This window comes from Trachypithecus francoisi, unplaced genomic scaffold, assembly GCF_009764315.1.
Source record: "Trachypithecus francoisi isolate TF-2019V2 unplaced genomic scaffold, Tfra_2.0 Lachesis_group5, whole genome shotgun sequence".
NCBI lineage: Eukaryota > Metazoa > Chordata > Mammalia > Primates > Cercopithecidae > Trachypithecus > Trachypithecus francoisi.
Window position 1 is genome coordinate 86,544,095 of NW_022681470.1, and position 18,800 is coordinate 86,562,894.

Sequence of the window (18,800 nt, forward strand, 5' to 3'; positions counted from 1 at the left end):
TTCTGTATATGTAACAGAGAATTACTCCACATGCTCGAGCAGTGCTAAAATAGCAAACTTACCATTTTATCCCCTGGAACAAGACTAACATATGAAAATAATTTAACTAGGAGCAAGGAAAGATATTCCCAAGAGTAAAAAAAACTCTCAGAATCCCAGGGAAATAAGGAAATTACCCAGATTTTTTATGCATCCTCTCAACAAATATTCCTTTACAATACCTTCCCTTTAAAAATGATGTAACTCATTTCTTTTTCTGATGAAAAAGTAATGCATGCTCATTTATGACTTTTCAATTGCATAAGGAAACAAAAATGGTCCCATAATCCCCTTATCTAAAAGCAATCATAGTTAACATTTTGGCATATATTCATTAGTTTTTTTCCAAGCACTTTTACGTCTTTGATTGTATATCTTTATATTACATTGTGACTTTTATCTTGATATAATATAATATCATAAATACCTTCTTGTGTTACCTAAAACTCTCAAAACTCATTATTTCAAAGGCTTATAACTTATATATTTAACCATACACTCAAGGATGGTCATTTAGGGTTTTTTATACATAATTCTATAATAAATATGTATATAATCTTTGTGTATAGATTTTGTCCTTTTCAGGGTATTCCTTAGAGTACATTCATAAAACTAAAGTTCCTAAGTCAAATATTACGGAAAATGTTTAAGGATATTCACATATCTTGTCTAATTGGTTTCTATTTCTGACTACGTAATAGGTAAAAAATATACATACAATTCTGGAGTTAGGAAGAATTACTAGAGTTTTTATTGAATGAAAGTATTTTTTCCTGTTTTAATATCTTTTCTTTAATTAGTAAATATTTAATATTTGGGCAAAAAAGTCTTCATAAAATTAGTTTGTAGCAAAATAAAAGTCTAGATTAAATTGAATGTCTACTAAGCCCTTCTCCGCATTTTACACTGCTGCTTTCTCCTGTCTTCTGATCAGTACTCCAGCCCCCTTCCTTTTCTCACTCCTGTCCTCCCCCAGCCTCTCAGGCTCTTGGATATTTTCAGTTCTGTGATTTATTAGGGGGTTTTCATTTTGCATTTCCGAGTACAGAGCTCAAGTTCACGTGCTGAGGCTTCTGCACCCTTCCCCAGAACTTTGAAAAGTAAAGTTTTGCAACAAAAAGATTAATGGTGCTTTCCTGATTTTCATGGCCTGTGTGTTTCTCATTATCTTCCCTTGGATGCAATCACCGGCTTTTGTTCCGAAGCCACATGAGGCTAGACATTGGTCTTCCCAGAGCAGGGAGACTTTTCTAGGACTAATACTAGGGAGAAAGCTGAGTCCCCAGCCTCTTGGGTAGTCAAGTCCCCTCCACTCTAATCTGCTTGGCATGGTTCTGCCACAGCCTCCTTCACTGCCCACCTGCTTTTATCTTGGCCCTCCTAACAAGTCTCTCCACCCCCAACTTCTTTCCCTTCTAGTCTTTTTCATACATTACAGCAAGATCAAGTTTTCTCACAGCAAACTTCATATCATTTTACAACTCTGCTGAAACATCTGCAGCAGTTCTTTGTTACTTGCATGGGAAAGAAATTCCAATATTTTGCAGAGAATCCATAAATATTTATTTATTGAGTTGACACAAGATAGAGGACCCCCTCCAGCAAGCTCTATAAGTTTTTTAATGGGTAGCCAGAGCATTAAGCACTATGGAATCTGTACAATGAGCTCCATGTCTAGTTTGTGAGCTAAAACAGACACATGAAAAGTGAAATGACTCAGCGCTGAGTATTTGACTGCCAGATGTCACACTCAATGTTTTTCAAACTCAACTCACTCTCTTCTCCCTAATCTATGTTTTCAATCTAATGGTTCCATTATTCAGGTTCTCAAGACAAGACACATACAGGCCAGGGATACTGGGAGATTTGCGGGAGCAGGATACTTTGGCCTTGCAATGCCCATTGAAATCCAATTATTACATATTCACTTTCTTAGTTGTGCTTAGGGTGAAATAAAGGGGCAAATAAATTAATAAAAGCTATCCCCACTATTACGAGCATATAATTTAGTGGCAGAGACATAGAGCTTGCTGGAAATGGTCCTCTGTCCCGTGTCAACCCCACACACCCAAACTCAGAAGCTGAAGTCTCCAGATCCCCCTTGTTCAGTCATTTAGTTTAGAAAAAGTGGACTAGGACATCTCCACATACTTTCTTGATTCTCTTCTACTTGCTTTCTACTGAATCCCAATCAATCCAGATATTAGAACAACTATTACTATTTGCAAGCACTTCATATTTATAAAATACTAATTCAAACATTATCTGATATAATCTTCACAAAAAACTCACAAGGCATGTTTTTATCACCTTCATTTTACAGATGAGAGACACATGCTTTAGGGAAATTAAGCCACACAACTAGGTTCTTTTCAGTGCAATAAACATATGTCTAATTTCTAATATATGTCAGGCACTAAGGGTAAAAAGTATGTGAAATGAAGCTCTTTTCTATCAATGACTTTACAATCTGGAGAGAGAGACAGACTCCAAATGGATAATTTCCACATAATGTGGTATGAGAACAGACAATGTAGAAGTTGCTACAAAAAGCTGGAAACCATCATTCTCAGCAAACTATTGCAAGAACAGAAAACCAAACACCGCATGTTCTCACTCATATGTGGGAACTGAACAATGAGAACACTTGGACACAGGAAGGGGAACATCACACACTGGGGCCTGTCGTGGGATGGGGAGAGAGGGGAGGGATAGCATTAGGAGATATACCTAATGTAAATGATGAGGTAATGGGTGCAGCACACCAACATGGCACATGTATACATGTATAACAAACCTGCACATTATGCACATGTACCCTAAAACTTAAAGTATAATAAAAATAAATACCTAAATAAAATAAAATAAAAATGAAGATTAAAAAAAAAGAAGTTGCTGCAAAAGCAGAGAAGTAAATGTCCAACCTAACCTGCAGAATCAGGGAAGGAAGCTGGGGTAGTTATGTCATCTGGATGGAAACTTGAATGAGGTGTTAGCTCACAGATCAAGAAACTAGAATTTGAACTCAGATGGGTCTGACTCTCCAGTTCATGTTTTTCCTCACATCCTGTTACACAATAGGTTTTCAATGGATATTCACTGAATGAATGAATGAATGAATGAATGAATGAATGAATACATTATGCTTCTTCCAATGAAGAGGAAGTCTAAAATATCAGCCCAAATAGTAACTTTGGCTTCAAAACCTTCACATTCTGACTGGGTAAGCTAATCAGCTCTGCATCTTAGGGAATTTCAGGAGGGCTTGCCAGAAACAGGGTTTAACATAAGGGGATCTAATTCACTCCTACAATCTCTAATTGGTTGAAGTCAAGGTAGACTCTAGAATTAAGGAGAAGACTCTCCACTTATGTCTACCCAGCCTCTTCACAAACCCTTTTAGTGTCCTGGACTATTCAGACAAAGGGAAAAGGAACTACAGTCCAGACAAAGGGAAAAGGAACTAAGTAAGAATAAAGCTTCTGGAGCTACAGCAAAGATTCCCACAGAATCTCACCCTAAACCTCTCTGGCCTCAGATAACTCTGGATGAGGAAAAAGAATCTCAATTCTCCTACACCCACCTCCTCTGAAATTTGGTTCTGGAAAGAAAACCAAGATCTCCAAGACTTGCAGAGCAGAGCAGAGTGTTCACATCCTCCAGTGATTACACAGGTCCCACCTCCCTCCTCCTACAACCTCCGGCTTCACTGTGTTTGTGGAGCAGATGCCTCCATGCCAGCTTCTCTTCTGTATTTCCTGATCCTTGGCCTAAGTCTCTGCCTTCTGTCTCTGTATGCTTGGCATACACACACAGCTATTCTTGGAGCTTGTGTGTGCCATCATTTCACAATTCAAAAAACCCAAATAAGAGACAGGTGGTGGGATTCTCTAAGGGAATTAGAAGAATGACTCAAAGCCCACACAGCCTGCCCAGTGAATAGCCCAGAGTGAGGCCGAAACCAACGCTACCTTTTTAGGAGTAAAATGTGTATTATAACCAACTTGTACAAGTCTTTTTATTTCCTTGGTCCCAAATATATCTTTACTCAGAATTTCCTTTTGATTTCCATTCTTGGGAAAAGTCAAACTTGTGTTGAACAATTAATGAAATCAATTTGTGGAGGAGGGAGTCAGCTCAATAAAATTACAAAAATTACAACCATTTCTTTGAGGAGGGACATATTAAATGGATTTTGGAAAGTCACAGATGCTGTGGTACCATTATCCAGACCAATTTTAGGCTCAAGACCCTTTGTGGGTTGCTTGGGAATTACGGTTTATGGTTCAGCTTCTCCATGAATAGCCATGGATTCAGATGGGCTTGGAAAGTTTGCCACTGGGGCAAGAGAGTATAGCTATTTGATTCCTTTAAGGAAATATTTAGGGTCACTCACATAAGCTAGGGTCAGCAAACTGTTTTCTATAAAGTCCCAGATAGTAAATACTTTTGGCTTTGTGGGTCATATGGTCTCTTTTACAACTATTCAACTCAGTCAATACAGCACAAAAGAGGCCATAGACAATATGTAAATACATGAATGTCACTGTGATCTAATAAAACTTTATTTGCAAAAAGAGGTGGCAGGCTGGATATCACCAGCAGGCCACAGTTTTTCAACTACTGCCATAAACCATCTGTTCTGTGCAGGAGAGTCACTCTCAGGAGGGAAAGTGTCCAGTGACATCTCTAGAAAGGAAGTTGCTGCTTTGAAGTGAGAAAACTTCAAGGCCTGGTTGTTGTATCATTACCTAAGCAACTGAGTGTCAGAACCTGCATTTAATGTGATCCATAGGTGATGTGTACATATTACATCTGGAGACCAGCAAGTCTCAAAGGACAGTCAAATTACACAGATTCTGATTTAGTCTGAGGTCTTAGATCCTGCATTTTTTTTTTTTTTTTTTGGGACGGAGTCTCGCTCTGTCACCCAGGCTGGAGGGCAGTGGCACGATCTCGGCTCACTGTAACCTCCACCTCCTGGGTTCACACCATTCTCCTGCCTCAGCCTCCCGAGTAGCTGGGACTACGGGTGCCCGCCACCACGCCCGGCTAATTTTTTTTTTAATTTGTTTAGTAGAGACAGGGTTTCACCGTGTTAGCCAGGATGGTCTCGATCTCCTGACCTCGTGATCCACCTGCCTTGGCCTCCGAAAGTGCTGAGATTACAGGCGTGAGCCACCGTGCCCAGCTTAGATCCTGCATTTTTAACAAGCTCTTTGATGATGCCAATGCTCTCACTAGGTAATATTTCAGATAGCACAGATCTACTTCAGACCATTCTCTACAAGACTTAATACTGGACCAGAACATAAGCACGGGGGGGTCCCAACTGCCCACCGCTGCCTACCTCCTCTACCCTCAAATAAAGTAATGCCTGATAAATACTATGCTAAATGTTACACAAAAGTGAAAATGTTTGACAGAGACTCAGACCTTACCTAGAGGGGATCATGGTTTTTTGAGTGCGAGAAAAAGGTAATGTCTCTTATAAGACAATTAGATATCAGTGAGAAATCCTGAAACATGCTATGAAAGTCTAGAAAAGAGACTCCAAACCCCTCTTATCCATCATAAATGGAGAAACCAGGAGTTCTGTGCCCTAAAAAACAGGAAGTTTGAGCAAGTTCAGGCTCAGGAAGCAATTTAGTGAACACTGCCAGCCAAAAATACTTAACAGCATTATTCCTGCAGCCCACAATTTGGGGCTAAAATATGTAGTATAATACAAAAAATTACAAAGAAATGAGAATCGAAACAATGAAAATAAGATTCTACCTAGCAGCCCAAATCTGCTCTGACAGCAATAGAGTTTGTGGCTAACCCTGAAATCTACTCTTATAAGCTATAATGATCAAAGCAAAAACAAGAAATTGAGACCTTAGAAAATGCTTGCTCCAAGTGTCTCATGCATACATTTTTTTTTACATTTTCCAAATGGTTTATTGTCATGACACCTTTAATCTTATTCAGGACTGCACTCACACTCAGCGAGAGGGACATCAGAAATGAGCATCTCTAACAGTAAAGTCATCCTTCCCCGCTAGAGCACCTAAAATGCACGTGCTGAATCCCTAACATGGTGTCCAGACTGTCCAGATGTCTTAGCCTAGCCAACAGTCAGGGCTCTCCACAGTCTGGCAAGTGTCCTCCTTTCCAGTGTTATCTTCTACCGCTCCTCAAACCAATCCTCTGCCCCAGGTAAACAGCCATTTCCTCCCTCCTCTCCACTCCACATGCCCAGCTCAGTACTTGTTCACCAGATCACAGCTGCCTAGGTCAGCTCCAACGATAATGACCCACATCTTCCCTTCTGTATATCAAATTCCTTCCTAGCCCCCAAGGCTTGGCTCAAGCTCCACACCCTCTATATTCAAAGCACGTGTTCTTTGAACATCCCAGCTACAAGTGTTCTTTCCTTCCCTCAACCATTTGTCATGGTCCTGACTCATGCTCACCTCCCTTGAGTGTAATTCTCTTTTTTGTTCCTTTCCTTTCCTATTAGCCCATGCCCATGAGAAATCGAGGCTGGAATTCTCTCTTATTTTTATTTGTATCCCTTCAGACTACTTCCAGAGTCCCTTACACATTACAGGTGCTCAATAAACTTTGTTATCTTTTTGGTAAATAAAAATATTGTTCACAGTTTATGAATCCCATGAACAAATAAGAGCATGTTATTCTCTAGACTGCTCGCCTCCTCCCCAGTTCTTTCTTCATGTTACTGAAGTCTGCTTTCAGCTTATGCTTTTCAGAATGTTTCTGGAGTCCTGTTTGCCTAGAATTGTCCATGTTCAGCCCTTGGTTCCTCCCCTCCATTCCTCTTCGAAGAACTTTTATTTATTTATTTATTTATTTATTTATTTATTTATTATTGAGACAGGGTCTCATTCTATCATCCAGGCTGGAGTGCAGCGATGTGAACAGGGCTTACCATGCCTCAACCTCTTAGGCTGAAAAAATTCTTCAGCCTCAGCCTCCCCAGTAGCTGGAACCATCACACCTGGCTTTTGTTTTTGTTTTTGTTTTTGTTTTTGTTTTTGTTTTGTACAGACAAGGTCTTGCGACATTGCCCAGGCTGCTCTCCAACCTGGCTCAAGTGATTCTCCCCCCTCAGCATCCCAAAGTGCTGGGACTACGGACGTGAGCCATTGAGTGGCCTGAAGAGCTTCTCTCCTCAGTTTCTGCTATGCTCTCTCCCTCTCTGGTGGAGGGAGCTATAGATTCTCTGGTTAGTTGAACACTGATCCTGAGTTTGTCTCTCTAAAATGATCCTGGCACAGCCATCGTCCCAAATTTCAGACGTTGAGGTTTATGCAGCAACATGATCACACAGTTTTGTTTACTTCAGCTGTAATCCATTCTGTGACAAGCAGACATTTCCAGGTGTGTCCTGTCACAGCCAGACCACCATCCTCACTGCCACTCCCACCTCCAATGCCCCAGGCTGCCCTGTCTTCGTGCCCTGGAAAGCGTGCATAGCAGAATACATAAAACCAGAACCTCCAACCAGAGACTTGCGAGAAACACACCATTCTTAGGCCACTTGCTATGGTAAAAAGACAGTTTCTAACTAATGAAGGAAGACTAAGTCATAATTGGAAATGCAGGCTTTTCCCTTTCAAGGAGAAATTAACGTTGGCAGAGTTGCTCTTTTGAGCTGCCCTCCAATGATTTTGGAAGAGCCATTTTAGAAGAGAGAAGGAAAGGAAGACAGTGTGAATGGCAAATGGAGAGAAGAAAATAGAGAAAGAGAAGGCGATGAAAAGAGAATACAGAAAAGGAGGGAGACAGAGGGAGGAGGGAGTGGAAGGGAGAGGGAGAGAATAAGGATCCAAAAGAGAAGGGCGCAGATTGGGGTGTGGGGACGGGAAGGGAAGAAGGGGAGGGAAAGGGAAAAGCGGAAGGAGAGGGTGGAGGAAGACTGACTGGGGGTACCACCACTGGATCACATAAGCACGGGGCCATTGGTGCTGCAGTGGTCTTGACTTCTCCCTCTGGGAACTCTAACATCCACTAGGAGACAGGACCCCCACAGCTTGTTAGAAATATTCAGTGCTACAAAATCTGTGTCAAAGTTCCCTAGCCCTAGACAACTGAACAGAATTCAGGAGTTCAATCTCCAAAGGTTGTTGTTACTCTTCTGCTCTCAGTACCTATTAAAGAGGCAATATCTTTGAAAAGTAGGTGGCCACACCCATCTAGAGTATGCCTGATGTTCCAGATTACCTATTAATAACTTCTCCTGTCCTCACTAGTTCTCCAGATTGGATGCTGAATTATTTGGTCTCCCTATTAATAAGAAACACAAGAAACCAAAACTTAGTAAATCTCTAAACAGACTGAAATACTCAGTCTGATTATTCCCAGAAGGAGAATGAGCCTGAATTGATGACCAGAAGGACTCTTCCTGGAGGAGCCAAGGTGTGTGAGATAGTTCCAGGGATAATATGACAGTGGGGTTGGAGGAGGGCACCGAAATCAGGTTTCACAGGACAAGGCTATATACAGCACATGTCTTGAATATTGAAATAATAATTTATGGAAATCATTATTTAAGATTGGTGGCCAGGCATGGTGGCTCATGCCTGTAATCCCAGCACTTTAGAAGGCCATGGTGGTAGGACTGCTTGAGCTCAGGAGTTCAAGACCAGCCTGGACAACATAGTAAGACCCCCATCTCCACAAAAAATACAAAGTGGTGGCGTACACCTGTATTTCCAGCTACTTGGGAGGCTGAGGTGGGAGGATCACTTGAGCCTGGAGGCAGAGGTTGCAGTGAGCCAAGATTGGACAAGATCGCACTGCTACACTCCAGCCTGGGTGACAGACAGAGCAAGACCCTGTCAAAAGAAAAAATCCAATGGCAGGCGAAGAAAAGACCACAGTGATAGTTTCTGAAAGGTAAAGCAGAACAAATGATAGATAAATAATGTTTGAAAAGTCTCATGTAATAGAGAAACACTATAATAATTTCTGGTTGGTGGTGAAGCATAGCAATGAATTATTCATTCTAAAATATATACTATGAAGGCTCAAGTTAAGACCTCTTAACTCTCCCATACCAAGAGTCTATCATAAGGAAGGAAAAAAGGGAGGAAACGAGGGAGGAAGGAAGAAAGGGAGGGAGGAAGAAAAGGCAAATTTCAAGGCAATCTGTGGGAAGAAGGAAATCTAAGATATTAAACTATGAAGTGAATTATTACCACCAGGAAACTAAAGAGCAATGAGGCATTCCCTAGATAATAAACAGAGAGGAGGGGATAATCCAATAAGCATCTTGACAGGGAGAAGAAATCGTCTGGGGAATGTAAGAAAATACTACTTTAGCCCCACCCTTATCCCAATAATCATTCACATTATTTACTCAATCATTCATTCATTCAGCACACATTCCAGAAGCTGTGCAGAATACAGTAAAGCCCAAGTTGAATCTGAGGGCTCTCACTGAGCATCCTCCATGTGTCAGACCCTATGCTAGATGCTAGAGGCATAGGCATGAAGGAGATATGGAGCTCCAGGCTGGCAAGGTCTCAGACACAATCTAGAAATTGCTACAGTTCTAGATCCTCAGTGGGATTTGAGCCTGCCAAAGGATGAACCGAGAAGTCCCATTCAGACCAAAATTTACCTGTAGCAGACCACCTTGATATGTGGAAATAGTTTCCTAATAAAAGTTCTGCAATATAGCATGCTTCTCTTTTTGCCTTGAGTCACAGCTAAGCACGGTATAAATCTGCAATCAGTATTCCTGGGCTAGGTTTTCTTACATTTAATTCCCCCAAAACATAATTATAGGACTCTTGTACTATTATCCTGGTTGTAGTGCTTCTATTAAGTATTGTTTTACTCTAAATCACCTCAAATTAATCCTAGAAGAAAACAACTTATAAAATAATTGTTAAAAATAAAAAATAAAAACAAATTTTAATATTAGAAAACATGAATTGACGCAGGAACCCTAGAGATTTCCAGTGGGTTCTGTAAGGACAGAGAAGTCCCAGAAAGAGGCCAGATACCCTGGCTCACTCAAAACTGAGGAAGACACTCTAGGCCAGGACACTCCACAACTGCCCTCTAATCTAGGGCTGGTCACGACCAAATCAATGGAAGTGAAAATGAGTTAATTGACAGTCCATATCAGATTTCCTATATAGTCAAATACATTGTCTCCTCATCTGACAGCAGCCCTAGGCACAGAAACCAAGTGTTCAACTTTCCCTGTGACACCAGGCAGGATAAGTGGGGGGATTCAATGTGAGCCACACCACTCCCAATCTCATGTGGTAACAGAGCCTCGGTGACTGGATCTACTTACATCAACAGGGGCAGAGCATTCTCTGTGGAGCAGAATCCTCAAAAACAGCTGGCCTCTACTTCTCTTCAATTATTTCAGCTTCTTTAGAACAATTCAAGCCAAAAACCTTGGAACTTTCTAGAGCATTGAACCCCAGGCAACTTGTAGATCTCCCTTGATGGAGGCTGGGAAAAAGAGAAAGCAATATTTTATTACAGACTTCGGTTCCATTCACATTTCTTTCCTCCTTGGCACTCCTGTCCAGCACTGTGCAACAGAAGCTTTCCAAGCACACCAGGCACTGAAGGAATTGGATGTATCCCAGAGGATCTCAGAGGGATGTTGTTTATACCTACTGATATTTGCCCAGTTAGAAATTAAAACTGAGAATTTAAAATTTATTGTGTATTAACTCATTAAATAATAGTAATTTTATTGAATAATACTTGTTATAAAAATAACTTTATCTTCAAAATTGTTATAAAAATAACTTCACCTTCAAAATGAGAAGAATTATATCATTTTACATTCTTTAAAATCTCTTAAATATTTGGCTTGACCAGACACAGTTGGATTATCATATCTGCTTCTGGATTCAATTTGTTGCAATGGCACATGTCACTGAGCCTCTGGAAAACTCCACTGTACACTCATGAGAGAACGAGAATAAAAACAACTTGGTATTATTATTAAAATAATTTTGATCTATGGATCTCCTGAAAGGGTCTCAAGGACTCCCAGGAATCCCAGAACACACTGGGAATCACTGCTCTGGACAATGAAAAGCGAGTCTCATTTCCACCACACCATCCCCACCTTCAGAGGTAACTAGTTATCAGTTACTTGAGTAATTTTCTAGAAATACTTTACACATATATAAAAACTATGGATTTGTAGTGTTTTGGGTTTGTTTGTTTGTTTGTTTTGCTGTAGTATTCTTTAGACAGGGTCTTGCTTTTTTGCTCAGGCTGGAGTGGAGTGGAGTGATCATAGCTCACAGCAGCCTTGAACTCCTGGGCTCAAGTGATCCTTTTGCCTCAGCCTCCTGAATAGCTAGGACTACAGGTACACACCACCATGCCCAGCTAATTTTTGTATTTTTTATAGAGACCAGGTCTTGCTATGATGCCCAAGCTGGTCTCGAACTCCTGGCTTCAGGCAATCAAGCGATCCTCCCACCTCGGCTTCACAAAGTGCTGGGATTACAGATGTGAGCCACCATACCTTGAGATGCACAGATTTTTTATTTAAAAAGTTGGATATTAGTATGCTATATATTTCACCTTGACTTGTCTGTTATAAATGTTGGGGACAGTTCCACATCTGCATACATAGTTGCCTCTTTCCTTTCCTCTGATCTGGTGTGTCCCTCTGAATGGATATAACTCCCTATAACTATATACAGTGCCACAGTGTTCAGGCGGGCTGCTGAATGGCTGCTGTAAGTTGCCCATTTCTTTAGCAGAGTACTTATTGGGAATAAAATGGCCACACAAAGCAAGAACAAATGCTACACATCTTAGCACAACTTTCCTCCAGCTTCTAGTTTCCTAACAAGGTATCCAGCTGAAGTCTTACAAAGTTGACAAAACAACCAAACTTTTACTATACTTCTGCTTTTTACTACTTGGGGCTTACCTCACACTGCTCCAGAAAATTAACATTAACAATCTCTGAGCTAACGTTTATAGGGATGTTTACGACTACCAGCCTCTCCTAGTTCTTGAAACACTCACTATCATCAGCATCACATCAGCGTCAGGGAAGAAAACAGGACCCAGGTGTCCCCAAACAGCTTTTTGTTTGTTTGTTTTTTGAGACAGAGTCTCATTCTGTCACCCAGGCTGGAGTGCAGTAGACATGATCCACGATCTCAACCACTGCAACCTCCGCCTCTAGGGTTCAAGCTATTCTCATGCCTCAGCTTCCCAAGTATCTAGGATTACAGGCGTGTACCACCATGCCTGGCTAATTTTTGCATTTTTAGTAGAGACAGGGTTTGGACATATTGCTCAGGCTGGTCTCGAACTCCTGACCTCAGGTGATCCACTCGCCTTGGCATCCCAAAGTGCTGGGATTACAGGCATGAGCCACTGTGCCCAGCCCTCAAACAATATTTCTGAAAGCTAGTTCCGCACAGTACTTAGGTGGCAAAAGGTTAATCCTGTTGGTTCACAATTTCGCTGACATAGAAGCTAAAGGAAACCCCACCTCATAAAGCTAATTTGCTTTGATCACATTGAAGATCTCAAATGCTAAAAGTTTCTTTGTTTGTTTGCTTGTTTGTTTGTTAAGACAGGGCCTTGCTCTGTCACACAGGTTGGAGTGCAGTGGTGTGATCATGGCTCACTGCAACCTCCACCTTATGGGTTCAAGTGATCCTCCTACCTCAGCCTCCCAAGTAGCTGGGACTGCAGGTGCATGCCACCACACCCAGCTAATTTTTGTATTTTTTGTACAGACAAGGTTTTGCCATGTAGCCCAGGCTGATCGCTAACTCCTGAGTTCAAGCAATCCTCCCACCTTGACCTCCCAATGTGCTGGGATTAGAGGCGTAAGCCACTATGCCTGGCCACAAATGCTAAAAGTTTTATACACTATCTGAGTTCATTTCTTCATTCAGATTTACTAGCTGTACAATCTTGGGAGGTTGCTTAGCATCTACTTGTAAAATAGAGATGATACTTATGTGATAAATTTATGAGGAAGTATAATAGTAATTATGTACAAAATGTTCCTACCACATAGTGGGTACTCAGCGCTCAGTAATTGTTAAGTCCCCTTTCCTTATTGTCTATGAACCAAAATGAGCTGTGGGGCTGATCTTATGTCCTGGACTTAGCTGGTTTCTCAGGGAACCCCAGTGGTGTAGTCTTTTAGGAAGTCTGGGAATGTAGGAAACTGAGGTAAGAGAAGATGGCAAAGCATTTTTTCCCCAAACAAAAGGAATTTCCTGGAGTGTCTGTCATCTGTCTGATTCAAGATGAGAAGCACAAGTCTGCTTTCCTGCATCCCTCCCCACCAAGCCAGGAAGATGGGCACCAACAGTCCCTGCATTTCTGTTTCAGCTTTCCAGTCTGTCTCTGACATTACATAGTCCAGTGTGGTTTGCATTTGTAGGTCCATAGAGCATACAGAAAACCCCGCCCAGGCTTGGAGGAGCCCCTCAGCTAAGTATGACAATTTTTGAATCCTTCCAAGAGTAGAACCAGTACCTACAATTACAGGATGTATTATTACCTCCATTTACAAATGAGGAAACCAATATTTAGAGATGCTATCTAAATTCCCCAAGCAGCCCTAACAAGGCCAGAGTCGGTATTCCAAACCAAGTCTGTCTTATGCCAAAGTGCATATTTTCAGCCACATCATCATATGACGCTCCAACTAGGAAAGATAACACCTTTCCCATGATGTAGTGAAGCCAGCCGGTTTCTTGGAGATAGTGAGATTTCACAGGACAGACAAATATCCTTAACCATAGGCTGATGGTCTTACTAAAGCAAAAGTATAACTAAAATCAAAATCAAAATTCTTCAGAAAATTATTTCTAAACTTGACACGAAAGTAGAATGGTAAAACACCAAAGAGTAAACCAAGATTCGATTCATTTTTGGATTATTGTAGATTATTTATTTTACTTAAATTTAATTAGTATTTTGTTAGGAGATTAACATTATTACATTATTTCAATAGATTATTGTTTTAATAGCTTAATAATTTAATAGGAATTTGTTCAACCATGTTTTTGAGTTCCTAATATGTAATATGCACTATAGTCGATAGAAAGATGAAGGAAATATGCTCCTTGGCCTCAAAAAAGATATAAAGGATATAACAAGATATAGTAGATATATAGCTTGGGTTAGTAAGGTAGTAAGAAAGAAAAGAACAAGGCACTAAAAGAAGGAGAAATCAAGCCAGTTGAGAGTTCCCTAAAGATTTGTTGGAGTGAGGAGGCATTATTTGAGCTGACTCTTGAAATATCACTAGGATTTTGTCAGGTAGAAAGAATGCAGACAAAAGTCTAAGAAAAGGGAACAATTTGAATAGGCAAGTTATGGGATAAGAAGATTAATAAATAGTTGGCGGGAGGACAGGAACACACAGGTAATTGAAGACAAAGTTGGAAGCTGGAAGATGATTGAGGTGGGAAAACGCAGGGCTCCGAATGCCACCAAGGAGTGAGCACAAGAGAGCCAGGAAAGGCTTTGGAGAGGTGGGATGGCAGGCTCAGAGAAGCTCTGTGAGGCTGAACCTGGCATGTGGAGTGCTTTGGAGGAGAGACCTGGGACAGGATAACCAATGAAAGCCTTATGTACAATAATGACATCAGGAAAGGGAAATAAATAATGTGGACATATAATAATGTAGAGAGGGGCTGGGCACGATGGCTCATGCCTGTAATCCCAGCACTTTGGGAGGCCAACGTAGGTGGATCATTTGAGGCCAGAAGTTCAAGACCACCCTGGCCAACATGGTGAAAACACGTCTTTACTAAAAATACAAAAATTAGCTGAGCATGGTCGTGCACATCCACTGTAATCTCAGCTGCTTGGGAGGCTGGGACATGAGAATCACTTGAACCTGGAAGGCCAAGGTTGCAGTGAGCTGAGATCGAGCCACTGCACTCCAGCCAGGGTAACAGAGCAAGACTGTCTCAAATAATAATAATAATAATAATAATAATGTGGAGAGAATTGAGAATTGACCAGTGACTACCACAGGAGGGAAGAAGGACGGAGTCAAAAAGCCTGGGTGTCTGGGCTGCATGTGACCAGGAGCACATAGTTATTTATTTATTTATTTATGTATTTTTGATATGGAGTCTCACTCTGTTGCCTAGGCTGGAGTGCAGTGGTGCAATCTGGGTTCATTGCAACCTCCACCTCCCAGGTTCAAGTGATTCTCCTGCTTCAGCCTCCTGTGTAGCTGAGATTACAGGTGGGTACCACTCCGCCCTGCTAATTTTTGTATTTTTAGTAGAGATGGGGTTTCACCATGTTGGCCAGGCTGTTCTCAAATTCCTGACCTCAACTGATCTGCCTTCCTTGACCTCCCAAAATGTTGGGATTACAGGCATGAGCCACTGCACCTGGCCAGTTATTTATTTATTTATTTTTAACCTGGAAGAGGAATTGGTTTGTAAGGGGAGACTGTGAGTTTGGTTTGAAACATAAGTAATTTGATTTCCTTAGAATGAAAACAGGTAGACACACCTTGACTTTGGCATTCAAGAGAAGAGTTGGTCTTAGAGATCCACATTTGAACTTCAACTACATAAATGCAATAATTAAAGTCTGAGACAGATTAAGTGATCCAGGAGGAAGGAAGAGAAGAAAAGCGAAGACGGAATGTTGGGGCCCACCTGCATGGGGTGGGTGAGAGGAGAACAGCTGTGTTTCCTTTACCTTCTTTCAGGTAAGACTCGGGTCAACTTAAAAATGGTTCCAGACCTAACCCAACCTCCTTATTTTACAGATGAAGGAAACCCAAACCCAGAGGGTTAATTGATTTATCCAAGGCCTCACAGCTTCTTAATAGCAGAACTGAGACTAGATGGATTAAGTGACCATTGGGAATTAGTGTTGCTTAGCAACTGAACTAGTTGCTGTATATCACATGATGTGACTGGATTCAGAGAAGCCTGAGAACACACTGCAAACTTCATCTATCTTTGTTACATCAGCCCAGCACTGTAACTGGGCCCAACAGTTGAATCAGCAAAGGGGTTCAGACCGTATCTTATTCATCTTCTTGTCACTGTCCCCTCTACCCTCTTTTCCTACCACTGCCTCCACCACCAGAGTTATTGCAGAGTAGAGAAAGTGCAGATTATTTTCCTTTTTGAGTATGAAGACAGGATTTTGAAAGGAGTTGAAGAGTTCATTTACAATGAACATAACCCCTGGGAAAACTGAACCTCAGAGACATTCAATGACTTACCCCAGATCACCAGTTAGTGGTAAAGCCTGGACCCAAATCCCAACTCTTGTTTTTTTGCATGACACTACCAACCTCTAGTGCAAGAGACAAACTTTCTAGTCCCTAATTTCTTTAAATATATGCTGTGTCATCCTCTTCTTTCAAGGTGCTTCTTTTAAAAAGAGCTCCATGATCCAAAAAGTTTGTGGAGTGCTCTAAGCTCACCCTCTCTTGGATAGTCAAAATGTCGATTACCATATTAAAGACTGTGGGAAGTCCTGCAGTAAAGAAACTTATTTAATTCTCTAACAATACTTTTTGAACTAATTTGGCCATGGAACTGTGACCTTGTAATCTACTTACAAACCCACAGATTTCCAAGAATGGCACTTTGGGAAACAGTGCCTAAGTCTCATTAGCAAGACTTCTTTTGTAGGTCTCAAGCAGAAATATCACTAGTGAGTGGTCCTCACTGTGGGATGAGGTCGGGGAGTGATGAGAGACAGAAGAAGCAACAAATAGTCCTAGTCTCTTCCAGAGCCATCTGATCTGCCAGCAACAAAGGGTGAAACAGTTACTGAGCAATTTCAATTTGGAATCCTCACTATAAGCTTAAGGTACTGTCTCCTACTAAGGGTTCTGGTGAGAAAATGAGTGCTTTTGTTCTCATACGTTCCACATCAGCTGATGTGCTCATTCTATGCTGCTTCTGCCACCATTCGTGGTCATGCCATCTTGTCCTTCCACATCCCTCTGGCTTTTCTTTCTGCACTCCACCACCCTGGTCTAAACAGTGGACTACCAAAAGCAACCTTCTTTTTTTGTTTATTTGTTTTTAATTTTTTCCTCAGTGCTCCTTGTTCTGAGAAAGCAGCCTTCTAGTGGGTCTCCCTGACTTGATTTGTTCTCCCCTGCAATTCACCGGCTTTCATATAAAGGAAATGTTCAAAATTCCACAACATCCAAAGTTCTATTTAATGTCAGAAAACATATCTATGCAATGCTATTTCTCTATGCTCCCCAAGGCAAATATCACACCACCCTAGGCTCCTGTCCTTACTGTTAACTGAACCAGCCAGCCATAAGCAATCTGACTGCGAAGCATCTGTTCCACTGCTCTTTGCTTCCTGGCTATCCAATTTATTCCAATTCTTATTCAATTTGCAGCATCCAGCACCAGTCCCCTGGCTATACAAACCCTTCCATGCACTCTTACATTTGCAGATTCTGAACAAGTATCCCCCCATTTACTTGCATTGCTCTTTTACTGCTCCCTGAATTTTCTAACTGAAAATAAACTCAGAAAGGGAAAGGACTATGTCTTATTAAATACAAGCTTCTTAGTAAGTACTCAAAAAAACAAACAAACAAACAAAAAACTCTTGCTAAATACAGGAATGACTCTATCAGAGGCGTTTGAACCAGAGTGACTCCATCTTGAATAGGGGTTGGGTAAAATGAGACTGAGACCTGCTGGGCTGCATTCCCAGGAGGTTAAGGCATTCTTAGTCACAGGATGAGACAGGAGGTTGGCACAAGATACATACAGGTCACAAAGACCCTACTGATAAAACAGGATGCAGTAAAGAAGCCTACCAAGTCCCACCAAACCCAAGATGGTGATACAAGTGACCTCTGGTCGTCCTCACTGCTCATTAGACGCAAATTATAATGCATTAACATGCTAAAAGACACTCCCACCAGTGCTATCCCAGTTTACAAATGCCATGTCAACATCTGGAAGTTACCTCATATAGTCTAAAAAGGGGAGGGATCCTCAGTTCCGAGGGAAATCCCTGCCCCTTTTCCAGAAAAGGGAAAACCATGAATAATCCATGATTATCCATGAATCATGGATTATTCACGGATTCATGATATCCATGAATAATACACCCCTTATTTAGCATATAATCAAGAAATAACTATAAGTATACCCAACTGAGCAGCCCATGCCACTGCTCTGCCTATGGAGTAGCCGTTCTTTTGTTTCTTTCATTCTCTAATAAACTTGCCTTCACTTTACTCTATAGACTCGCCCAGAACTCTTTCTCACATGAGGTCTAAGAACCCTCTCTTGGGGTGTGGATTGGGACCCTTTTCTGGTAACAAATCCATATTGACCTTAGAGCTATGAGTTAAGTAGAAAATGTCAGGTCCACAAAACTTTAAGGAAACAAATCTCCTTCTGGGCCTCAAGTGCATTTAAATATTTCTAGTTCAACTGACTTTAGTTTTATAAAAGCAAGAGAAAATTTATTCTATCTCATCCTGGATGGTCTGGAGCATTTTCATTTTCTTATATATATACAGATGGACTTGTACTTTCTACCACCCTCTCATCGGCTCTTTGCCATACTTGGCCTCCAGGAAGGAGAGTCTAGACCGAGTATATTATAAGTGATATTTAAACATGCGTCTCTAAATTTTCCAAGGGTCTGGCCAAAAGCATATTCTTCCCAAGAACACATCTTTCTTGACAATTGCCCCTTCATTCATTCTTTTACTTATCTGACAAGCATTTAGTGAGTGAGTCCTTGAG

The 18,800-nt window shown here is 41.1% G+C and overlaps 1 protein-coding gene across 2 annotated transcripts in view; it reads right to left on the reverse strand.

Annotated features, from left to right (window-relative positions):
* The window catches only part of DDR2 (discoidin domain receptor tyrosine kinase 2), a 163,774-nt gene that overhangs the window by 128,243 nt on the left and 16,731 nt on the right, over window positions 1-18,800 (reverse strand). For both annotated transcript variants that reach the window (XM_033196485.1, XM_033196487.1), the window contains one exon: window positions 10,358-10,521. The gene's annotated coding sequence lies outside the window, so the exon portion shown is untranslated. The remainder of the gene's footprint in view (window positions 1-10,357; window positions 10,522-18,800) is intronic.